We start from the raw sequence: 24,446 nt of genomic DNA on the forward strand, positions 1-24,446 counted from the left end.
TATGCAGATAGAAAAATTTTTTTAATATTATTGAGGAGCAATACCAGTGTGTTGTGAGACAAATTTGTGAATACTTTCTGATCCAAAGTTGTTGTGTAACATCATGGCTATACACACTGAACATTTTGCATTTGAAAAAATAAAGTCAACATCAAGAGACGATGAGTTGGTTCTGATGTTTCTAAGCAAGGAAAGACAGAAACAGACATTCTTGGTTTGTCCAATTCTCATGGGAAGCAGCAGCAGGGAGAATTTCATGGTTTGATCCAAGAGTTGAATCTAATAATAACAATAATGTATACTTATATTGATCCCTGTGGGGAAATTCTGTATCATGAATGCTTTCCTACATATTTCAGGATGTCAGTGGGGCAATTTGAGCTCTTGTTATCAGAGTTAGGACCACATCTGAGGAGGCAAAGAACTAATTTCAGAGAACCGGTTAACCTGAAGCAGTATCTAGGTGTGTGCCTGAGTTAAAATAGCATTATTTTACCATTTCCATATCATTTTATATTGAGCACCGATATGAATGTTTGAAAGTATTTGCCCACTTGTTGCAAAATGCAGTGGCCTGATTGGTCAGATCTGTTTATTTGGATATGAAAATTGAGCTTTGTTTGAAAAAATAAATGACACAAATCCGTCCAGCAAAATTGCACAGTTAGTGTTAACATCTGCATTAAGAATTGGTGAGTCCAAAAAATATTTTTAATGAATGAAATACACATTTGGTGTGTAAAGGCCTTTACTGATGCTTCTTTGCTGTGATACTGGGTTGTAAGTGCAAAAAGACAACAATAAATATAAGAAGAGCAAGAAATAAATACACACTTTCAATTTACAATTTACAGTTGAATGATTTAAAGTGACCTTGAAGTGGTTTGAAATGATCAGGAAATACTAATACACAGTGTTTGTAAGAAATACTAATTTCAGTGGAACATCAATTGGCTCTCCCAAACATTTTTTAATCCCATAGGCCCAAAGCTAATTTTCACATTAATGATAAAAGATCTCCAAACAGCCCCCAAACTATAACACCAAAATAAACAACCTATGGATGAGACAATCCACCTTATCACCCTCCAATTCCAGAGGGGATATTTAAAAGAAACTTCCCAGCAATCTCAGTGAGGTCAAGAAAAACAAATGCTACACAACTGCATTTTAGATAATAATGGCATTTGAGTTTTCTGACTCCAGTTTTAGGAAGACTGTTTCTTACTCGAACATGACAGTAAGAAATAAGAAAAATGTTCTCAAAAACCAATCAAAAAGTTCTGATTTTAAGATTTATTTCCTAAATCCAAACAGGTATCAAAGAATCTGGAAGTAACTTTGAATCAAACTGGATTTCTGGCCTGATGCAGATTTACCACCCAGCAGTCTTGGACCTTGTCCAACCCTTTTGAGCGTGAACAGAGGCAAAGCACAACAACTAGGTGCCAACATATGGCATTTAATTGGTTTTAGAATGTGACACGCAGCCATTTCCACATATAGACATAAATGAATGTTGTATGCAAAAATGTATTGCTCTTCTTCAGTTTCGTGGTTATTATGCGTATGATTAACGAGAGTTTGACTAAACGGAACATGAATGATCTTGAAATACAAGCTGTGATTTGTGAATTTTGCCTCAGCATCTCTGTAACTTTGATCTGCCACTTCATGATAACTTTCTGTGGTTGCATTTTAAAAAATCACCTCATACAGGAATATCTATTTGGGAAGATACTTCACAAACATGTTCTACTTACTGGTTCTTTGGGTCTCGCACTGTACTGGTAAAACAATGTGTTTAAAACATCAAAAGCTGTAACAGCAGCTTGCTCCAGTCTAGTGAAAGTGGTAAATGGACTGATTCTTATATAGCGCTTTTCTACTCTCCTGGCGTACTCAAAGCACTCTATAACTTGCCACACTCACCCAATCACACCAGCCCTTTCTTTAACCTGAGTGCTTTCTAACGATATTCACACACATTCATACTCCAATGGATGCATCGGAGAGCAACTTGGGGTTAGTATCTTGCCAAGGGATACTTGACACACAGATTGGAGGAGCCAGGAATCGAACCACCAACCTTCCGATCAGTAGGTGACCTGCTTTACGTCCTGAGCTACAGAAAGTGAAAGTTAGAGACTGTATAGTGAAATACATTTAATGTAGGTTGCCTATATACAATGTATAGTGACCTGAAACAACATATTCGATGTGTACCCAAATATTGAGAATATGGGGCTTTTTTGCCTTGTTCTCGCCACCAGATGAGATCAAGTTGTATTGAAAATGGCATTTGCTGTTTACTGCCAAACAAGTTAACTGTGTGGGGAGGAGAAATTAAGGGAGACAGATGCTCACATCTCAGAAACTCATTAAAATGAATGAAAGGCATTAGACTGGGGCAAATGTTTTTATCTGTAGCCAGTGGGAATTTGAAAATTGATTGAACATGGTCAGGGAATGGGAGGTTCTAAGGAAGATTATTGGCATGTTATTCCTGTGACAGACACCTCAATGCTGGCTTTGCTGACAGTAGAAATTAAATTGTCTTTTGAAGATATTACGCCCCTCATTGCCTTTTCTTACAAAGAAATAAATGGAACAACTTAATAATGCTCCCTAAAAAGATGAAGATGTTGTATACTGTATTTCAGCACTTCACAGGACATGTGGCTTGGAGAAAAGATACATGAGGATGAATAATAAAAAATAACTTCAGTAGTTTTTCCCTTTATCCCTTTGGCTTTTACCTATCACATCACTGCTGACTCTGTTGAACCACACAACACATGTCCAAGTAAGATTTAGAGCTGCTCTCAGTTACTTATGTTACTTTTGACTAATGCTCAGTGATCCTGAGTACCTTCCGTTGTCTCTGTTGTCATCTTGTGATGATACAGTATCATGGTTTTTTTTCTAGCACTGATGGGGTTTATGAACATTTACCTATGCAATTTTACTCTAAAGTCACTGAGTATGGCCACATTTTTCTTTTACAAATGCACATGCTACACACAACTCAGACAAATCTGCAAAGGACTGTTGTGATGTGGGGGTTGATCCACTCATTAACATTGCAAATGAAAGTGAATCTAGTCTAAATATAGTATTTCATAAACAAATATAGGTTACTGGGACACAAGAAACTGTCTCGTCTTTAGTCCCATGGGGGTTGTATTCTCAACCTCAAGGAGCTTTAGAAGAGTAAGCACAGATTTCTTAAAAAAAAAAAAATGCTGGCTTTGTTGTCAAGCTCAGAAGCCATCATATGCAGATTTGTGGAGGTGGGCTATGCATCCTTTGTGGTTCAACCAGTACATCTTATGTACATTTGTGGATGTTCAAATGGTGCTCCTCAATTTCCACTTTTGATCACTTTACTTCATAAAATATACATTTATATATATATAATATATAATATACCTTTGCCTTTTTTTTTTTATAATGTTCAGGCATAAGTGATCATGTCTGCACCACACACTCTTAACCTTTTTCCACTACTACGTACTTGCCTTAACTCAGATTTGCTCCATTACAATCAAGTACCACTTAACGTGCGTGTTGTTATAGCAAATCGGCCGAAAGTCCCGTGCCGGGACTAAGGTTTTATGGACTGATGAAATGAGAGTGAGTCTTGATGGGCCAGATGGATGGGCCCGTGGCTGGATTGGTAAAGGGCAGAGAGCTCCAGTCCGACTCAGACGCCAGCAAGGTGGAGGTGGAGTACTGGTTTGGGCTGGTATCATCAAAGATGAGCTTGTGGGGCCTTTTCGGGTTGAGGATGGAGTCAAGCTCAACTCCCAGTCCTACTGCCAGTTTCTGGAAGACACCTTCTTCAAGCAGTGGTACAGGAAGAAGTCTGCATCCTTCAAGAAAAACATGATTTTCATGCAGGACAATGCTCCATCACACGCGTCCAAGTACTCCACAGCGTGGCTGGCAAGAAAGGGTATAAAAGAAGAAAAACTAATGACATGGCCACCTTGTTCACCTGATCTGAACCCCATTGAGAACCTGTGGTCCATCATCAAACGTGAGATTTACAAGGAGGGAAAACAGTACACCTCTCTGAACAGTGTCTGGGAGGCTGTGGTTGCTGCTGCACGCAATGTTGATGGTGAACAGATCAAAACACTGACAGAATCCATGGATGGCAGGCTTTTGAGTGTCCTTGCAAAGAAAGGTGGCTATATTGGTCGCTGATTTGTTTTTGCTTTGTTTTTGAATGTCAGAAATGTATATTTGTGAATGTGGAGATGTTATATTGGTTTCACTGGTAAAAATAAATAATTGAAATGGGTATATATTTGTTTTTTGTTAAGTTGCCTAATAATTATGCACAGTAATAGTCACCTGCACACACAGATATCCCCCTAAAATATCTAAAACTAAAAACTACTTCCAAAAACATTCAGCTTTGATATTAATGAGGTTTTTTGGGTTCATTGAGAACATGGTTGTTGTTCAATAATAAAATTATTCCTCAAAAATATAACTTGCCTAATAATTCTGCACTCCCTGTATTGTATTGCTTTTTGTGCAGGCACTTCCTTCGTTACCGGGTTTCAAAAATGCCGATTTTGATTTTCGTCAAGGAGGCACTGTCGTGACTCATCAAGTGACACCACTGACTAGCCAATCGGTGGCATACGGTCTGCTGACATCACATTTCCCAAGACCCTGGCCAAGCAAGTACTAAAAAAGTACTTGGTACCAGGTACTACCACCTAACCCTAATGCTAAAAACTGAACACATACTAGTGGAAAAGAGCTTTTTATGTGCACATACAAAACTGTGCACTCTGTTTTAACTGCTTGATATAAACATTTTTTTTCCTTGCAAGTGTCCATTTTCATTTACAATGGAATATGCTAATGGAAAACTAACACGATCTAATCAAACTATGATGTTGGATTTTTTGGTGAAATTAGTTTCCAGTCAAAAACAATGCAAATGAAATATAAGAGAAATAAAAATAGTATTTAACAGCTGTCCTTGTACACTGGACAATGCCATGGAATCAGTTTGGTTCAGTAGCCGTGCTTAACATGACAGTAAAATGTAAACTTGCATTTTGATTCTTCAGTGAGATTATATTACTTGAGATTTTGTCTATAAAGAATAAAAGTGACCTACATAAAAAATGACCTTTAATAAAGTCCATGAAAGCACAAAAAACTAAAGACTGATTGCCACAGAGATGGTTAGAGACATTCACAAATACAACTTTTCCTCCATTCAGTCTTTCAGCAGGTAATAGGACACTTTCCATCTTTCCATCTACTTAAGTTGGCCGAGATTCACCTCAGAAACTGTGCTTTTATTCACTTAGCAGACAGTGTGATTCATAAAGAGGTAGATTACGGTATACTGTGAGTCATGCCCAACCACCAACCACAGCTCATCTTTCAAGATCATTCATGTTCCTTTTAGTCAAAGAGAACATGAACACTGAAGTTTTCCTCTGCCTAAAATTACAATTACACGTCATGAACTTGGAGTGTATGACATGTTTCTCCCAGAAGGTAAGCACATAAAACGTATGTCATCCAGTTTTTATAGCCTGAATAAACTCCATCACGGCTGAGCAAGCATCTAAACTTATATTTGTATTCTTTCACAAATTCATTTATCATTAGGCTGACTAACTAGCTCCTGCTTTGGGGGAAAACTGAATTGTGTCATTAAATGTAGAAGAAATTTGAAAACTCAAGGAAATTACCACAGAGCTATGCCCTGTGGCTTATGTAATGATTGCTATGTTCAGAGTGTTAGCATGCTGACATTTAATAATCAAAGTCATACAGAAATTACAATTGTTGATTGGAACTGATTTTGAAACTTTTTGACAACTTTTTTGGTTTTAGCTTTTCGGTTGTACTTAAGGAAGCCTGCCATCACATGATCACTACTGGTATTTATCCCATAGGGAACAATACATCTGCTCCAACTGTCATTTAAATTCACCCATCACCTCATGGGACTACTCATCCTGTTCCAAGTAAGCCAAACAGCGAAGTCTAACTTCTAACCTTAACCAATAGTCAATTGGTGGCATCACATCCAAAAGGTGGATTAAGTTGTAAAATGTCTGTGAAGGTTCTCAGTCATCCAGGTCATCGTAGTCAAAGGAGCTTGCAAAGAAAAGCGTCTGGACTTCTTTAAGTTGCTTGAAGACGTTTCACCTCTCATCCGAGAAGCTTCTTCAGTTCTAAGGTCAAATGGTGGAGAGTCCCAGATATAAACCTAGTGGGAGTATCCCCCCACAGAGGGACAAAAGGACCCCCTGATGATCCTCTAATCGCCTGAGCCAAGGTGTGAAACTGGGTGTGGGTCCCAATCAGCCAGAGTTTCGGGTGTGTTCATTGTGAAACCTGGCCCCACCTTATCATGCGAATTCCTGAGGTCAGATGGCCCAGGATGTGAGTGGGCGTTAAGGCGTCTGGGAAGTTGTAAAATCGAGAGGGAGACAGAGAAGCAGGTGGTAGTTCCTACTGCCAGTGGACAGTAGCTTCGCCAAAAGATGGAAAGGGTTTCGATTGAATTTGAATCTCCTTCAAGTGCCCATTAACAGTAAAATATGTTGTGCATCATTTGGCCACAATAACTAGGTACTGTGTCCTTGAATATGATTATTAAATTTTCCACTTTGTACAGGTGTACTCATTTTAAGGGTAATCTGTGTCTGTTGTTTATTTGTGTTACTAAGTTTACCTCAAAATTCCGGTCACTTCACATCTATGCGTGATCAGATAACCCCTGAGACTTCCTCCCTGATGTCAGCATTTGCTTTTTCACTTAATGTCTATCTTTTTGTCAGGTGGTTTTCTCATTTACCCACAGCACACCTGCCAAAGAACACAAAAAAAGATTTCATCCATCAAACCAGAGCAGAGTGGAACACCCAAGCACGGAGAACTGAGCCCCCAGAGAGACTGTCATCCTCAAGTTACCATGCTGAACATAACTCTAGGTCTGGACATAGAAAGGCAGATGAAAGCCAGAGACAGAGGAAGTCAGCGAGCCAATGGACAAGTGTCAGGAAAACGAAAAGATTGGAACTGAGGGTAAATTTTAAAAACAGTAAAATAAAACGTGTGGTAACCACACAACAAACAAAGCCCAAACAAGATAGTTTCACCACTTCAAACCAGATTAATATCTTATTTTCAGAGAGAAACACTTATTAGTTATAGAATAGATTATCATAGACAAAGAGCTGTATTTAAAGTTTTCTGGATAGCATATTTTATCTGTGCCACCGAGTTATACTTTAGTGTTTAAAAAAATAGATATATTATGTAACGTTGCTATGGATAATATTTGTTTGCTTTATATTGCAGTTTTACAGTTTCCATGTCTGCATGTCTATGTGAGAGTCTGCTTGGGAACTTTATGTGTGGTTCCATACAGACATTCACATACCCGCCAATTTGTTGTAACCCTGTGGACAGTTGGGCAACCTTGGTAGTTTTAATTCAATTCAATTCAATTCAATTTTATTTATATAGCGCCAAATTACAACAAGTCGCCTCAAGGCCCTTCATAGATACAGAGAAAAACCCAACTATCATATGACCCCCTATGAGCAAGCACTTTGGCGACAATGGGAAGGAAAAACTCCCTTTTAACAGCCAGAAACCTCCGGCAGAACCAGGCTAAGGGAGGGGCGGCCATCTGCTGCAACCGGTTGGGATGAGAGAAGGAAGACAGGATAAAAGACAGAGGTTAATAACAGATATGATTCAATGCAGAGAGGTCTATTAACACATAGTGAGTGAGAAAGATGACTGGAAAGGAAAAACTCAATGCATCATGGGAATCCCCGGCAGCCTACGTCTATTGCAGCATGACTAAGGGAGGATTCAGGGTCACCTGATCCAGCCCTAACTATATGCTTTAACAAAAAGGAAAGTTTTAAGCCTAATCTTGAAAGTAGAGATAGTGTCTGTCTCCCGAATCCAAACTGGAAGCTGGTTCCACAGAAGAAAGGCCTGAAAACTGAAGGCTCTCCCTCCCATTCTACTTTTAAATACTCTAGGAACAACAAGTAAGCCTGCAGAGTGAGAGCTTACTTGAAATGATGTCAGTCCACTTCCTCTAATGATTACTTGAGGTTGATTCCAAAGTAAGCCAGGCCCAGTAGACCATGTAAAATATGTCTATTAAAACATGAAAAAAAGCAATATTACTTTTGTACTTTTTAAAAATAACATAGCCATCTTATCTGGATACCGTAAGACTTCAATTTAGAGGCATGGTTTTCTGTCGCGCTGTGGGGAAAGTCACAAACTTTGTGCTTTAGTTTTGGTGTGAAAAGTCTAGTATTTTATTAGTACCAGGTGTATTCAAAGCATCTACTCGACCATTTTCTAATATTTTTGCATGCATTGTCGAGCATGTATAGTGCTAGCAATGTAGAAAGGCTTGCGTTAAAATTAGAAATTTACATAGGGAACATCATCCTGTCACCTTCATGACAACAATTGTCTGAGACCACATTCAGAATCTGAGCTACGCCTGAGCCAGTGTGCTCTACCTGATAATTATTTTTTCTTTAGTTTAGGGGAGTTTTTCCCACGTTTTATCTGTTAGTGGATTGCTTTATTTGTATCTCAGCTTGTGTTGTCCCCTCACTTTGTATCAGTCTTTGAAAGTCTGACAATTTAGAAACACTTCCAAACAAGTTTTGTCATCACAGTGTTCACTACTTTGTGTAAAAGGTCAGATTTCACTGAGTTGTTCCACTAAATTATCTTCACCTATTACAAAGTTTTGCCTCGATTTCCACCAGAAAAAGAAAAAAAAAACGTAATTCTTTTACAGAGACCGCTCTCAGACTGTAATGGGTTTTTTTTCAGTCTACAGCCAACAGCAAGGCAGGACCATGCCCGTTCAGTTCGGTATAGTGTCTCATAAAACTTGCACTCCACCATATGTTTGCTGCGGAGGAAAAACCATAAAGGATATTTTCATTGTCACTAGGTAATCCTCGATCCCCATCCCTATGACTATACCAGACATTTACAACTTGTGCCTCACCTGCCTACAGTATTCATCTACCGTATGTGACTGTTAATAATTTGTGACCTCAGCTATGCCAGACTGAAAGAGGATGCAGGGTTGTTACTTGTAGCTCAGAGAACCTGATATTTCCATTGTCTGTTAACTCACAGCAGCTCTGTTTGACATTTTGCAGGAGGACCAGGAGACCTAGAGGACCTGGGTTACACAGAAGCTGCAAATCTTTGTGTTTGTTTTAATCTGCACTCACTGCCAGATGACTGAACTATAGATCAGACTTTTACTTCACTTAAAATATGTCATGTGTGAGATAATGTCCCTTGGGAAGACTAGAGTGAATATCGCATCAGTCAAATGACTACATTAAAGCAGAATTCCAACATTTTGTGACACGGGAATCTAACACAGTATTTGTAGATGCCTAAAACATCCATCAGTAGAAATAAACTGCAAGTTTATAATTGAAAGCCAAGTGTGTTTGTTTGTTTTTTCCTTTTCATATATATCTATTTCTGTTTTTGTGTGGTTTTATTGTGGGCAAAGTGGATCTGCAGAATCACTTGGTTCTCGGCCATAGTGAACCAGGGGACCACGGAACTAGAAGAACATGAATGCAAAGACTGAATAGCTCTCCTACAAATACGCTACTATAAATTTTGTCAATCGAGTCTAGCGGGGCAATCGTGGCTCAAGAGTTGGGAGTTTGCCTTGTAATTCGAAGGTTGCTGGTTCGAGCCCCGGCTCGAACAGTCTCAGTCGTTGTGTCCTTGGGCAAGACACTTCACCCGTTGCCTACTGGTGGTGGTCAGAGGGCCCGGTGGCGCCAGTGTCCGGCAGCCTCGCCTCTGTCAGTGCGCCCCAGGGTGGCTGTGGCTACAATGTAGCTGCCCTCACCAGTGTGTGAATGTGTGTGTGAATGGGTGGATGACTGGATATGTAAAGCGCTTTGGGGTCCTTAGGGCCTAGTAAAGCGCTATATAAATACAGGCCATTTACCATTTTACCATAGTTCTAAGGCAGGGGTGGGGAACTCCAGGCCTCAAGGGCCGGTGTCCTGTGGGTTTTAGATATCACCCTGGGTCAACATACCTGAATCAAATATATATATATACATATAGATATATTTGCGCGAGGCCCAGTATATGGTTCATACACTTATCATTACCTGTGTCAATTACAGCCATACCAATTATAACTGCAACAATCAACCTTGCGTGTGCTGCCTGGATGGCGCGAGACCTTAGAACCAGACTCGATTCACAAACCGGTCAATTACACAATTATAAGACTATTTCTTTCAAAAGTTTCTTAGTTACACTGTAAAATATAATTAGTTCATAGAACTCAAAAAAACTATGCAAACTTCCATCCATCCATCTTCATCCGCTTTATCCGAGGCCGGGTCGCGGGGGCAGCAGCCTAAGCAAAGAGGCCCAGACCTCCCTCTCCCCAGCCACCTCCTCCAGCTTATCCGGGGGAATACCAAGGCGTTCCCAGGCCAGCCGAGAGATATAATCTGTCCAGCGTGTCCTGGGTCTGCCCCGGGGCCTCCTCCCGGTGGGACATGCCTGGAACACCTCACCCAGGAAGCGCCCAGGGGGCATCCTTGTCAGATGCCCGAACCACCTCAGCTGGCTCCTTTCGATGTGGAGCAGCAGCTGCTCTACTCTGAGCCCCTCCCGGATGGCCGAACTTCTCACCCTATCTCTAAGGGAGAGGCCAGCCACCCTTCGGAGGAAGCTCATTTCTGCCGCTTGTATCCGCGATCTCGTTCTTTTGGTCACTACCCACAGCTCGTGGCCATAGGTGAGGGTAGGGACGTAGATCGACCGGTAAATTGAGAGCTTCGCCTTTACACTCAGCTCCCTCTTCACCACGACGGACCGGTGCAGTGTCTGCATTACTGCAGCTGCAGCCCCAATCCGTCTGTCGATCTCCGGCTCCCTTCTCCCATCACTCGCGAACAAGACCCCGAGATACTTGAACTCCTCCACTTGGGGCACGAACTCATCCCCAACCTGGAGTATGCAAACTTGTTGCCTCAAAAAAATTGAGTAAAGTTTAACTTAAGATGATTAAGCTAAGGCAACTTACCCATTTTGAGTACACTGTACAGCCTCATTAGTTAGCCAGAGGGGCCGATGGCGCGATATGGCAGCCTCGCTTCTGTCAGTCTGCCCCAGGGCAGCTGTGGCTACAACTGTAGCTTGCCTTCACCAGTGTATCAATGTGAGAGTGAATGAATAGTGGTATTGTAAAGCGCTTTGAGGGTCCCGAAAAGCGCTATATAAATGCAATCCATTATTATTATTATTATTATTAGTTCCCAGAACTCAAAAAAATTGAGTAAATTTTACTTAAAAATTATTAAGTTAGGGCAACTAAAGCTGGGCTTACACTGTGCGATTTTTTTCAGTCGCGCGATTCAGCTCCTGTTCAAACTGTACAATTGACTCGCAGGGGTTAGAAGTTCATAGGTCACGATGCAGGGTCTCACACTATACGACCCGATGCTCTGATGCGACCCGAGTGCTCACACTGTGCGTTAGGGCTGCTCGATTATGGCAAAAATGATAATCACGATTATTTTCACTGAAATTGAGATCACGATTATTTGACGATATTTATTTAACCCTTTAAGACCTACTATAGAACCAAGTCCACCAGAGCTTATATTATTTTTTTACATGCTGTAGTGCCATTTGTGGGAGCATTTCAAGTTGCTATACATCAATACAACTGTTATAGCCCATATTTTAATAATATGTATGCATTAAGTCCATAGTAATTACATAAATTGCAAAAAAGTGCAATAAACTACAAAAAAAATTGAAAATCGCTTTTGTTTTGTTTACATATATTTCTACTTGGAGAAATTTAAGAGGTTTATCCCTCAAAACTTTAAATACAATAAAGTTGCAAAAAATAGTTTCCCACCACAGGAAATTTATTTTGAGTGTCTTCATAGTTTTATTTTGGAGATACAGCAATTTTTATATACTGCAGGAAAAACAAAAAACAATCCTATGATGCAAATTTGCAAAGAAAACAGCATGTGCATCATTTCACTGTGGGAAGTGTTACGAACAGCTGATCGGATCGGCAAAACGTGTTTCTGGAATATTATGTTTTTGTTCCTGCAAGCGCTTTTTATGCAATTTTTGCAAAGCTATATGTGGAAGGAAACCGTGACCGAGGACAAGCTGATGGCATCAGATGTAAGTACAACTCCTCCGGTTTCATATGCAAAACAAATTATTGCGCTAGCTTACGTGGTTCAGGTTCTACAGTGATTTAACAATAGTTACGCAAAACGGAGCGTGCTGCTCTGACCGGCTTTAAAGGGTTAACAATGACTTTAAAAAAATAATATAAAATAGTGTGCAACACCACTGAAGTTTTTTTTTAAACTCTCTTTTCAACCAACGGCAGTCACTCTCCAAATAACTTCTGCTTAGCTTTCCGAGCTTCCCTCGGGTCCTCTTAATCAGCGGTCTCCAACCTTTTTTGCGCCACGGACCGGTTTATGCCCGACAATATTTTCACGGACCGGCCTTTAAGGTGTCGCGGATAAATGAGGGAGGGGCTAATAATCGGCTCAGTCATTTTTAATGATCGTTGAAAGCCCAGATCGTAATCGTGATTAAAATTCGATTAATTGAGCAGCCCTACTGTGCGTACATAAAATGAAGGTTATAACAGAAATTCTGTCGCTCGCTCTCCCTCTCTGTCTTTCACTCACACAGACACACACACCACCATCATCAACTTTGCTAATTTGCTAATGAAAAACATTGACCAGGCAGCTGTGATTGAACAGCAGTGTAGATCCAACTATTTTCACGGTTGTTGTGGTCGTGATAATTTTGTGAGGCCACATCGAAAAGGCTCGGATGAGCTTGCCATAGTTCTACAAGTGCCTCCATCGCTTGTGTCCAGATCACAGGCTGCACAGCCGTGCTGCTCCGTCTTTTTCGCTGACATTTGTGTTTGCACGTGCGCAGTGTGAGAAACTGCGGTGACACCCTCACGACGGTCGGGAGGATTTCAAACCTGTTTGAAATCCTCCCGACCAAGCGATTGATGATCGGGAGCTGGTCGTGTGGTGTTAATCGCATCTCGTTAACCCACGTATACTACACGATGCACAACGCACGATGAAGGCCAAAATCGGGCCGATCGCCAAATCGGTCGCACGACTCAAAAATCGTCTCAAAATGGGCCAAAAATCGCACAGTGTAAGCCCAGCATTACTCATTTTGAGTACACTGTCCAACCTCATTAGTTCCCTGAACTCAAAAAAACTACTCAAACACGTTGCATCAAAAAAAAAATGAGTAAAGTTTACTTAAGATGACTAAGTTAAGGCAACTTATTCACTTTGAGTACAGAGTAAAAACCTATTTTGTTTCTAGAACTCAAAAAAATATGCAAACTCGTTGCCTCAAAAAACACTGAGTAAAGGACAACTTATTCAACGTATTCATTGCAAATCTGCAGTATTAAGAATAACTTGATATTTCTGACTGTACAATACTAATTGTTTACCTGCTGACAAACATTTCAAGTTTAACTAAACGAAAAAACAATTTGTGGTAACCTGAATATAATTAAAAATAATTAACAACACTTTTTGTAATGATTTTAAAATCTGCCCAACTTTTATTTTCAGATGCAAAAAAGTATAACAGCCAACGTACTGGACACTGTTCTGCTGAATAACAATTATATTGCCATCACTGTTATAATCTTACAATTAAACAAAGTCTCAGATTTAATTATTCTGAAAATAAGTTTAGGCCTACCACAAGTTTGTTTGGTACTTACATTACTTACATAATCAAAATAAAAAATATTTATTGTTCTTTCACAAGTGCAATCTCTGATTTAAACAACACATTTGTTTTGGACAATTGCATTCTGGGATATTTAGCTCTGCCAAGTCCACACAAGTCACCACTAGTGATGGGATTTCCAGCTCTTTTTAGAGAACCGGCTCTTTCGGTTCGGCTCACTAAAAAGAGCTGGCTCTTTTGGCTCCCAACAAGCTCTTCAGGTTGTTTTGTTGCTTTAATTAATTTATTATTAACAATAATATAAAATTATGCACAAAAGGAATTAATAATGTAAAAAAAAAAGTGGTTTTATTTATATAAATTTTATATATAAATATATGCAGTAGCCCCTAGAGACAAAGCACGTACAAACTCCAAAAACCACGTACAAATTCCAAACCACATTTCTAGCGTTAACTGAACTTCCAAAACAGAGCTACCTAGATCACTTAAATTACACAATTGAAAGCATATGTGTATGGTTTGTGTATTTATACACAAGCACTCATATATATTCAAATAATTTTAAAAAAATGTTCATTTACTTGTTACTACCACACACCAAATCCGGTCATTGGTACTTGCTGGCTTGTGTAGCCACAAGGTAACAAAAGCTCAACACTGCGCCTAGCATTCTGGAGCGCTTCTGTTGTGTTCTGTACGTGTTTTGGAGTTTTTACGTGCTTCTGAGTTTTTACGTGCTTCTGAGTTTTTGCGTGTTTTGGAGTTTGTACGTGCTTCGGGGTTTGTACGTGCTTCAGAGTTCGTACGTGTTTTGAAGTTTGTATGTGCTTTGTCTCTAGGGGCCACCGTAAATATACTTTTATTTATTCACTCCACATAAAATGTAATAAATAAATCATATAATGCAAAAAACAACTATTCACAGTTCAACTTTTAACTATTTAAATTTTCAGCTTTTTCCTTTTAAACATATTTAAAGTGAAACAACACAAAACACTGCAAACCACAACACAATTAAATATAAAAATATGAAAACAAAAAGAACATGCATATTCTCTGTCAAATGGGCCTGCATGAATAAACTTTCTGAATCCTTTATCATCTGCAACTGAAAATAATTGTGGATGATTACTATACTTTTCTAATGTGACGTTGTCCCTGGTTCTCTTTCTCTCTCTCTTTCCCGCTGTGCTACTGCGAGTGTAACTACAGCCCCTGTGATCGCGTTATTTTTGTGCCACTATTCTGAGCGCACGTAAAAAAAAAATTGAGCACAAGTAAAAAAGGTTTGCAGGTGCAAATGTTGCATTTTGAGGAGAAATTTATTTTGAGCGAAGAAAAGCTGAATTTGAGTGAACAAAATTCATTGCTGCGTGCGAAAAATGTATTTCAGTGTTTGCTATTATCCATACATACACACAATAGCAGCTCCTCTCGCTCAGTTTTTGTATTTGCGCTCACTCGCAATGTGTTGCTTGCACTCTCAACATTTCTGCCCTTGCCTACGCCGTTATATTTGTGCCACAAAACCAGCCAATCACAGACTTGGATGCAAAAAAATCTGATTGGCTGTTCTGGTCTCCAATCAGTTCGAAATGACGAAATATCCCAGAATCCATTTCGTCCAAAACTCAAACGAGGCAGTGGCGGAGGAACACAGAGTGGCGGAGTTTGAAATATTATTCTTTCTGGGTCACAAAATAAACTTTTAAGATATTTTCATGCGAGAATGGTGCTGTGTAAACTTCAAATATCTGCTGGATTTATCAAGACATCACATAGTTCCATAAGTGCTCTAACGTTTTCGGAGATGCCTGTTACCCACCAGATGACCGGGTGGTCACTCAGGTTAAACATAATATATAAGGCTGAACTGACAAAAAAATCACCGACTACACCACCAAGTATTATAGGAAAAATACGGAGCCCTGCAAGGGACATGGGAGAAAAAAAAATTAAGACGGACTTTTGCGAGATCACGAGTTAGTTTTGCGAGATCTCGCAGAAGTTCATCATAATTTTTTTTTTCTCCCATGTCCCTTGCAGGGCTCCGTAGAAAGACCATAAAGCTTTTGAACTAAAACAAACGCTGTTGTGACAGTGATGTACACTGTCTTGTTGGTATATATGTATCACCTTCATGTTTCCAAACCGATATCATGAGCAGCAGCTTTTACAGTTGTGGCTCCAGCAAACATCAGCTCAAACTAGAAATTAATCTTAAATAAATTCTAATAACAGCTTATCAAACTTGAACGTGTTGTTGATGTTTAGCACAACATCCGCTGGTTTCCTGTTTCTGGCGCAAAGTGAGAGATAAACAAACAAGAGAGACGATCAGCTGATCATTCATCAGTTTCATGACTGAAGTAGCAACAGGAGAGGGAGGGAGAGAGAATGAGGGGAGAAGAAGCAGCTGTGCAACGTAAAGACAGAATAACTCCAGCTTTGTCTTTTTTTCATTCTAGCTGAAGTACGGGAAAAATCGCGTTCCTTTTCCTCTCAATATTGATGTATTGTTATTGGTCCAGCCCAGAGTTGATCATAACCAATTGGCTAATCCACCACCTTTCATTGTTTATACCGTTACAAAAATAAACATAAAAATGAAAAATCACCATAGGCCCAATGGCCAGTCCAGCTATGTGGTCAGCTGGTGAGTAACAGGCAACTCCGAAAACATTAGAGCACTTGTGCAAATATGTGATAATATTTTGAGTTTTTTCTTTCTTTTGCACCGCTGCGGGCGCAAAAAACTTTGCACCCGGAAAGACTTTGGGACTGTGACCTGACCTTTGAAGATTTTCTTTAAATAGGGTAGAACGGCAACAGCTTGTTATGGAAGAAATATAGTATCATCAGAATTCAAGTATTTTTAGACATTGAATTTATGACACTGAATTTTTATCCTCCAAATTTCCCTGCAAAAATATTCACCTGCAAAAATTCACCTGCAAAAAATTCACCTGCAAAAATTCACCTGCAAAAAATTCACCTGAAAAAAATTCACCTGCAAAAATTCAACTGCAAAAGTGATGAACTTTAATGACCCAAGCCAGAGCAATCAGCACCAGATCGAGTCGAGTGGCTCTCAGCCAATTAAATTACGCTGTTTGATCACATGACACCGTTAGCCAGCAGTGTGTCTCCTAAAAGAGAGCTGTTTAAAGGTGAGTGATTAAGTTTTTCTCCTAAATAGAGATCATTACAGAACGCCTAGTCCTACTTAAAATCCCATTTATTATTATTATTTTTTTTATCATCTACTCGAACTAAGGAAAACGTTTGACTAACTCAAAGACAATTTCCACGCCTCCCCTGCCTGACTGCAGAGGCAGTTTTGAATTTAGGAGCGCCAAGATGCCAGCGGCAAACCCTGGCGGCTCTCCGGTGAGTATATATTTTTTTTTATCTTCAAGTTTGTCTTTTGAAACCTTAATTTTATTTAAATCCGTTGCTCACGTATAAAGTACACAGACGGGGTCTTTGCTCAACTCGTCTGAGGCGTGTCTCACTAAGCGCTACATGCTAGCATCCTGCTAACCGAGCTACCCTTTACATGCTGTGCTTTAGAAAATAGGATACTCGTTAAAAAAATACTCCGCAGATATTGATAGATAGACGAACACTGCAAATATAATGTTGGAAACGAGAACGGCCTTTGGTGAAGGGCTAAAATACACCATGAATAAAGCCATAGGTGAATGGCTGCCATGGTTGCAGAACAGCCTGATTTAATGACAAGAATGGGGAAGAGTGAGGTGAAGTGAACCACAGCCACAAAACACGGTCAGACAAGGCGGCAAAAGGGCAGTGATCTGTCCGTCAGTATGAAGTTGGTGTGTGCTTTGGTGAACAAAAACTCCAGACTGGTAGCAGGAAGATGGGAGACTCGTGTTTCACTGGAATAGTGGTGAATTAAAACATCCTTTGTTGGGGACATTTCGGTGTAAATGCATCCATACAGGCAAGACAGAGGCAGACTAGACAGTGAAGAAAACAAGGCAAACATTAGAAATATAAAAACGGAAATATAGGATGAGTCGGGGATGAGTTCCTGCCCCAAGTGGAGGAGTTCAAGTATCTCGGGGTCTTGTTCGCAAGTGATGGGAGAAGGGAGCCGGAGATCGACAGACGGATTGGGGCTGCAGCTGCAGTAATGCGGACGCTGCACCGGTCCGTCGTGGTGAAGAGGGAGCTGAGTGTAAAAGCGAATGTAACCTGGACGTGTGTCCCTCTATCTATAAAGAGATGATCTATACTGCTCGCCCAAGTGCAATGTCTACAATATCCGAATCTAGGTTTGGGAAGGAGATTGGCGGTAGCAACTCTGTAAGAGCAATGAGACTTCCAACCCACATAACACGCACGACCACAGGCTTGTGAAACAAAGTTTGCTTTATATATTTCCTTTTGGATCAGTTCCCTTTGCTCATCCTCAATGTAGGGATATCTTCAAATGCAGTAACCATCTCAAATGCATCACAAAAATAATTGAAACAATCAAAATAGATGTAAGACAAGAAACACAATATTTCAACACCCCAAAGAAAAGGAAAAAGAAAAGAAAATAGCATGTGAGTGTCCAGTTCCTTATGGTGTCAGTTTATTCAGTTACCCACTGTCCTGGGTTAAGAACTGAAAACGACCTGAATCTCAGGCGGAGAAAAAGTAGCAAAAGAAAATGATAAGGTATCTCTCAGGTGGGCTTCCTTTTGTTTTTTTCCCTACCGCCCTCCTGGTACGGCAGGCATCAACGTGTCGGCGTCCTGACACAGAGAAGGCCTCCACAGCAGCAACAGTGTCTTAGACCCACGATACCAGCTCCTCACTTGGCACCCATGGAACTGTACCTCAAAAAAAAACCAGTCTGCACACAAATACGCATAATGTTAGATGTCCACATTCCTTAAATGTCCTTGTTCCTAATGTCCTTGGTTCTTTTGAAATATTAAAATAAATCTGCATCTTGTGACACATTAAAAGTAAATACACCGTATTACTGTGCATCACCCGCAGTTACAGTAACAGCACAGCTATTGCACGTGAACTGCGCATAACCACTTAGCTGGCCGCGGCTGAACTAGCAGGCCCAAGAAAGTAAAAACATTAGACACTCATAATAAACAAAACTGTCACAACATTGCAATACTATGAAAACACATCTTAAACATCATTAAACACATTTACTACTATTCTGACTGGTTAGTTATTTTTTCCAGTGCATTGAACTGCAATAGCGGTGCTAAGTGAGCTAGGCTAACTCACCAGAATAGTTCAAAAAGTTCAAAGAAATACTCCGGCTCCTTTCAGGTAGGTACCCGTCTGTGGTTCACCGCTAACGACAGCTCTCTCACAAATGTTAAACCTCTTTCCTCTCTTTCAACTGGAAAAAACCGTGCTCCGCGGCAGCATGGAGTTTTTCCTTGCCGTCCTTTTTCCTCTACACCACACCTTCACGCGCACGGAGCTGCAGATGGTGCCTTCAGGGCAAGCCCGGAAATTAAACTATCAGACAAGGACTACGATGCATTCAAAGAACCCTGTACTTCTGATTGCTGTAAATCTTACCAGGGTTACACGAAGCTCTCAATTTACCGGTCGATCTACGTCCCTACCCTCACCTATGGCCATGAGCTGTGGGTAGTGACCGAAAGAACGAGATCGCGGATACAAGCGGCAGAAATGAGCTTCCTCCGAAGGGTGGCTGGCCTCTCCCTTAGAGATAGGGTGAGAAGGTCGGCCATCCGGGAGGGGCTCAGAGTAGAGCAGCTGCTGCTCCACATCGAAAGGAGCCAGCTGAGGTGGTTCGGGCATCTGACAAGGATGCCCCCTGGGCGCCTCCTGGGTGAGGTGTTCCAGGCATGTCCCACCGGGAGGAGGCCCCGGGGCAGACCCAGGACACGCTGGAGAGATTATATCTCTCGGCTGGCCTGGGAACGCCTTGGTATTCCCCCGGATAAGCTGGAGGAGGTAGCTGGGGAGAGGGAGGTCTGGGCCTCTTTGCTTAGGCTGCTGCCCCCGCGACCCGGCCTCGGATAAAGCGGATGAAGATGGATGGATGGAAATATAGGATTAATATAACATACAATTAGGGAAAATGTAAGGAACACAATGTAAATGATATTGTAAAGTCATTAAAACAGCATACTCTGATTAAAAGAAACACATAATTGGGTAGGATAATAATTAATAATTAAAAAAAACTAAAAAAAAACATGTACAAGAATTTAACAACTATAAAGTTGTAGCATGTCAGTACCTTACCCCATCCATTATATCCACACTTTCAGAAAAGGATATGGTCAATATCTTTACAAATACTATCTAAACTTAAACGGGATATTCCCTCTGCTTCTTCTGCTTCTCGTATACACCCTCAGGGTTTGTGATCAGCCAGCGGCTGATATGATCATTAACCTTCCTGCCTTCTTGGGACCTTTTTGTGCCACTGCTATGTGTTAAATGGCTGCCATTTCCACTGTGTTTAGTGGAATATAACCAAACTTGCCACAGGATAGTTTTTACCTGTCAATGTTAATATTCCAGTGTGAATTCCTTAAATCAGCCTAAAATGGCTGAGCAGCAGAAATCCCCACACCCATCACCCTGGGGACCATTTTCTGCCCATTGACTTCCATTATAAATGCTATTTTTCAACCCCAAATTATCATCATATGATTTTATTTTTTCTTCTTTTCTTGGATGTCAATGAAGACTCAGGGCCTTGAAGTTTTAATTTTTAAATTGCAAAAAAAATGCAAAAAAATAATGGCAGGTCAAAATGTATGTTGGTGCCAATCTTTGGTCCATCTAAAGGCCTACTTATAATGACAATCACATATTACTTCAACTGGTTTTTTGTGGAAATATTTAGTTTCGTTTTTTGGTTTTTGGGGCTTATAACACAGGGCGCTCATGTAATAACACTGGGATTTGAAGGGTTAAAACAACGAAAATATAATTAAAACTTTACATGAATATTTCAGGGAGAAGTAGTTTTACAAGGTTGGCTAATTTAAAGTGGAATAAGATATGGATATATGGTCTTTTTATGGCGTGGCTGAGAATGGTCCCTAGGGTGATGGGTGTGAGTTTTTTAAAGATTGGCAGGAGGGTTAATCCTGTAAAATAATATTCTTTCGGTTTATGAATCTGTTTGCATGGATTTCTTAATCCGTTTCCACTGTTAGCAGTAGTTGTGCATGCAGTTTTGGTGTGCTGCTCTCCAAGACTACAAGCTGCGTTAAAGTTGGAAGTAACTGGCCGATGTTCCACTGTTGAAGATCAGCTGTGCCCATTTGTTGCATATTGTGGGTATGGAGAAGTTGAGGCTCTTGCAGGCTACCCACAATTTCCCCAAACTGAGCGATTATACATCTTGCTTCCATATTTGTATCTTGTGTCACTAAAAATGCATTTTATTTTAATTTTATACATTGATTAATGACCTGCAGAATCTCCTTATCATATTAACCCTTTACAGCCAATCGGAGCGGGCACGCTCTGTTTTGCGTAACTATTTTTAAATCCCGGTAGCTCTGCAACCACGTAAGCTAGCGCAATAATTTTTTTGCATATGAAACTGGAGGAGTTGTACTTACATCTTATGCCATCAGCTTGTCCTAGGTCACAGTTTCCTTCCACATATAGCTTTGCAAAAACTGCATAAAAATCACTTGCAGCAACAAAAACATGATATTCCAGAAACACGCTTCGCCGATCCAATCAGCTGTTTGTAACACTTCCTACGTCCATCAGCGTGAACTATCACATGACCGCATGACCTGCCCGAAACCGGAAGTGATGTCATTTTGCGGAAATGTAGTTTTTTTACCATCGTACCTCATGAGCTTATACTTGTGTTTTTAAAAGTTATGTTTGATTTCATGACTTTCTGTGTCGTTTCTGGGATGCTTAGGACTCATATTCCACTGCTGGAAATAGTTTATTGTGATGCATATGCTGCAAATTTGCACTATAATATTTATTTTCGTTTTTCCTGCAGTATATACAAATTGGTGTATTTCAAAAATAAAACTATGAAGACACTTAAAATAAATTTCCTGTGGTGGGAAACTAGTTTCTGCAACTTTTTTGTATTTACAGTTTTGAGGGATAAGCCTCTTAAATTTCTCTAACTAGAAATATATGTTAAAAAAACAAAAACGATTTTCAATTTTTTGTAGTTTATTACACTTTTTTGCAATTTATGTAATTACTATGCACCTAATGCAGACATATTATTAAAGTTTGGGCTATAATGGTTGTATTGATGTATAGCAACTTGAAATGCTCCCAAAAATGGCTCCACAGCATGTAAAAATATAATATAAGCTCTGGCGGACTTGGTTCTATGGTAGGTCTTAAAGGGTTAAGTGATTCATAATTGTCACTTTATGCTTTCTCCATCTTGAAAGTGATTACATCCTTTAGGTTCATTTTCTGCAGGCAGGTTTCTGACAGAACAGGCAGATTTAGAATATAACATGCAGCGTTCTATAGATGGACACATAAAGAAATGAAAAATTACATGTATGTGCTAACTTTCTAAACACTGTTACATTAATGATTAAGTAGATAAAACATTTATGTCAGCCTTGGCTCATAGTTCATTTAAAGACAAGAACTTTGTGTGTGTGTTTCAGGTACTGCACTCTCAAAGACTGAATGAACCAGCATTGCAGCCATGGGTCATTGTGAGCATCACAGGGAAGGTTGAAGCCGCCCACTCCAGCTGTAAGGCCGGAGTCACGGAGACCTGCACCCACGTCACTGCTCTTCTGTTTAATGTAGAAGCAACAGTGTTGATCTGTGGCACAAGGACTGTTACAGGTGAACCTGCATACTGGGTTTTGCTGGGTAATGTGACCAAGATACAGTCAGAGGTTGGCCATAAGATAGACTTCTCCTCTTCAGCTGCCCAAAAAAGGCTCTTGATCAAAACATAAACAGACCATCTGTAGTGACAGGTAAAAGGAGCCGTCCTCAAAAAAGAAATCCCACCTGCTACTGTGGAGGAGTTGTCACTGCTATAATGCCATCATGTTTTATCTAGGGGTCTAGATTTATGCCTATAGTGCACTGCCATGTAAATAATTTGCATTTACTGAATGAGTATCACTGTTCAAAAATTGAATAAAGAAACAAACTAATTTTTGCTTTTTTTTTTACTTCAGGAGAACAAGCAACTACAAAAAAGACAGAAAGAAATGGATCGTAATCTTCAGAACACAGAGGACCAACAAACTAACAATAAGCAGCGCCAGCCTGACATAAAGATTATTAATGAGGGCTGGGGAATTTTATTTGGTCAAACCCAGGAGAGGATTATGAACCTGATGGACAAAGACAAGAAAAACAAAGCTGAATTAAAAGAAATGGCCAAGAGCTTCAAGACAGTGACACTCTTAATGGGGAGTTACATTGTGAAGTCCAACAAATGTTCACAGTGAATCAGGAGCTTAAACAAAAACTTGATGAAACACTGGACAGAAATGAACAGTTACTTCATGAGAACGAGCAACTAAAAGAAAGACAGAAAGAAATGGATCGTAATCTTCAGAACACAGAGGACTAAAAAACTAACAACAGTACACAAGCCCAAGAGCAGATTCTGTTCCTGAGGAACAAAATCAAGAAAAAAAAAAGCTGAATTGAAAGAAATGTCCAAGCAGCTTCAAGACAGGGAAGCTATTAATGAGGAGTTACAGTGTGACCTCCAACAAATGAACATAAAGAATCAGGAGCTCCAAGGAAATTTCGATGAAGCGCTGGAAAGAAATAAAGAAATTCTTTATGAGAAGGAGGAATTGGACATAAAGCACAAAGGCACGCAGGACAAACTCAAACACGTGGAGGGAAAATACAAAGTGCTGGAAAAAAGGTTTGATGACACAGCACACAAAATGAAAGAGTTACTTCAAGAGAAAGCGCAACAGCAAGAAATACAGAAAGAAGAAAAACTTATTTCCCAGGACTTTATGAGGAACCATCTAAAACTGCAAGAATTTTATTTTGAAATGAACGACAAAACAACTGGGCTGAAAGTAGCAATGGAAAAACTGGAAAAACAATGTTCAGAGATGCAGAGTAGGATTGCTGAAATGCTGAGAAAAAACACAAAGCTTGAAGAACTTTCTAACAACTTAAAGCGCAAAAACACTGAAATGCAGGTGCAAAAGGCAGCATCTAAAGAACTTAAGAAAAGCTTGAAGAAAAACAAGCAAAATTAGAAGAAGTGGAGCAAAGATGCAAGAAACTTGAGATGCAAAATGCAGAAACAATCAATGAATTGAGAACCCTCATCCTAGAGAAAAAAACACTCGTGGAACAGCAACTGAAAAAGAAGAAAAAACGCTTCTGCTTGTTCCGGAGGAGGGACGCTGCTGCTTCTTCACCTGATGCCTCATCTTTCTCAACCTCTGTTCCATCAAAAAAAACAAAAAAAACCACCCCAAAGAGGCAGGCTCTCGCTTCAGCCACTAAGAGACCTGGGGACGGTATTGATCTGACCAATGAGCCCAATTTGTCTTCTGACGAGGGAAGCGCACAGAGTATTTGAAATCAACCAAGACAACTTTGCAGACTCCCCAGAAATAAACAAATCCTTA

General features: G+C 40.0%; 2 long non-coding RNA genes across 2 annotated transcripts; one reads left to right on the forward strand and one right to left on the reverse strand.

Annotated features, from left to right (window-relative positions):
• Positions 1–17,110: 17,110 nt before the first annotated feature.
• On the forward strand, positions 17,111–22,988 carry LOC145432284 (uncharacterized). Its single transcript, XR_013912568.1, has 2 exons — positions 17,111–17,223; positions 22,482–22,988. It is a non-coding gene; the product is annotated as an uncharacterized LOC145432284 (long non-coding RNA).
• LOC145432283 (uncharacterized) lies at positions 18,214–19,307 on the reverse strand. Its single transcript, XR_013912567.1, has 2 exons — positions 19,102–19,307; positions 18,214–18,703 (listed from the first exon to the last, which is right to left on the reverse strand). It is a non-coding gene; the product is annotated as an uncharacterized LOC145432283 (long non-coding RNA).
• Positions 22,989–24,446: the final 1,458 nt, after the last annotated feature.

Source organism: Astatotilapia calliptera, chromosome 12, assembly GCF_964374335.1.
Source record: "Astatotilapia calliptera chromosome 12, fAstCal68.1, whole genome shotgun sequence".
Classification (NCBI taxonomy): Eukaryota; Metazoa; Chordata; class Actinopteri; order Cichliformes; family Cichlidae; genus Astatotilapia; species Astatotilapia calliptera.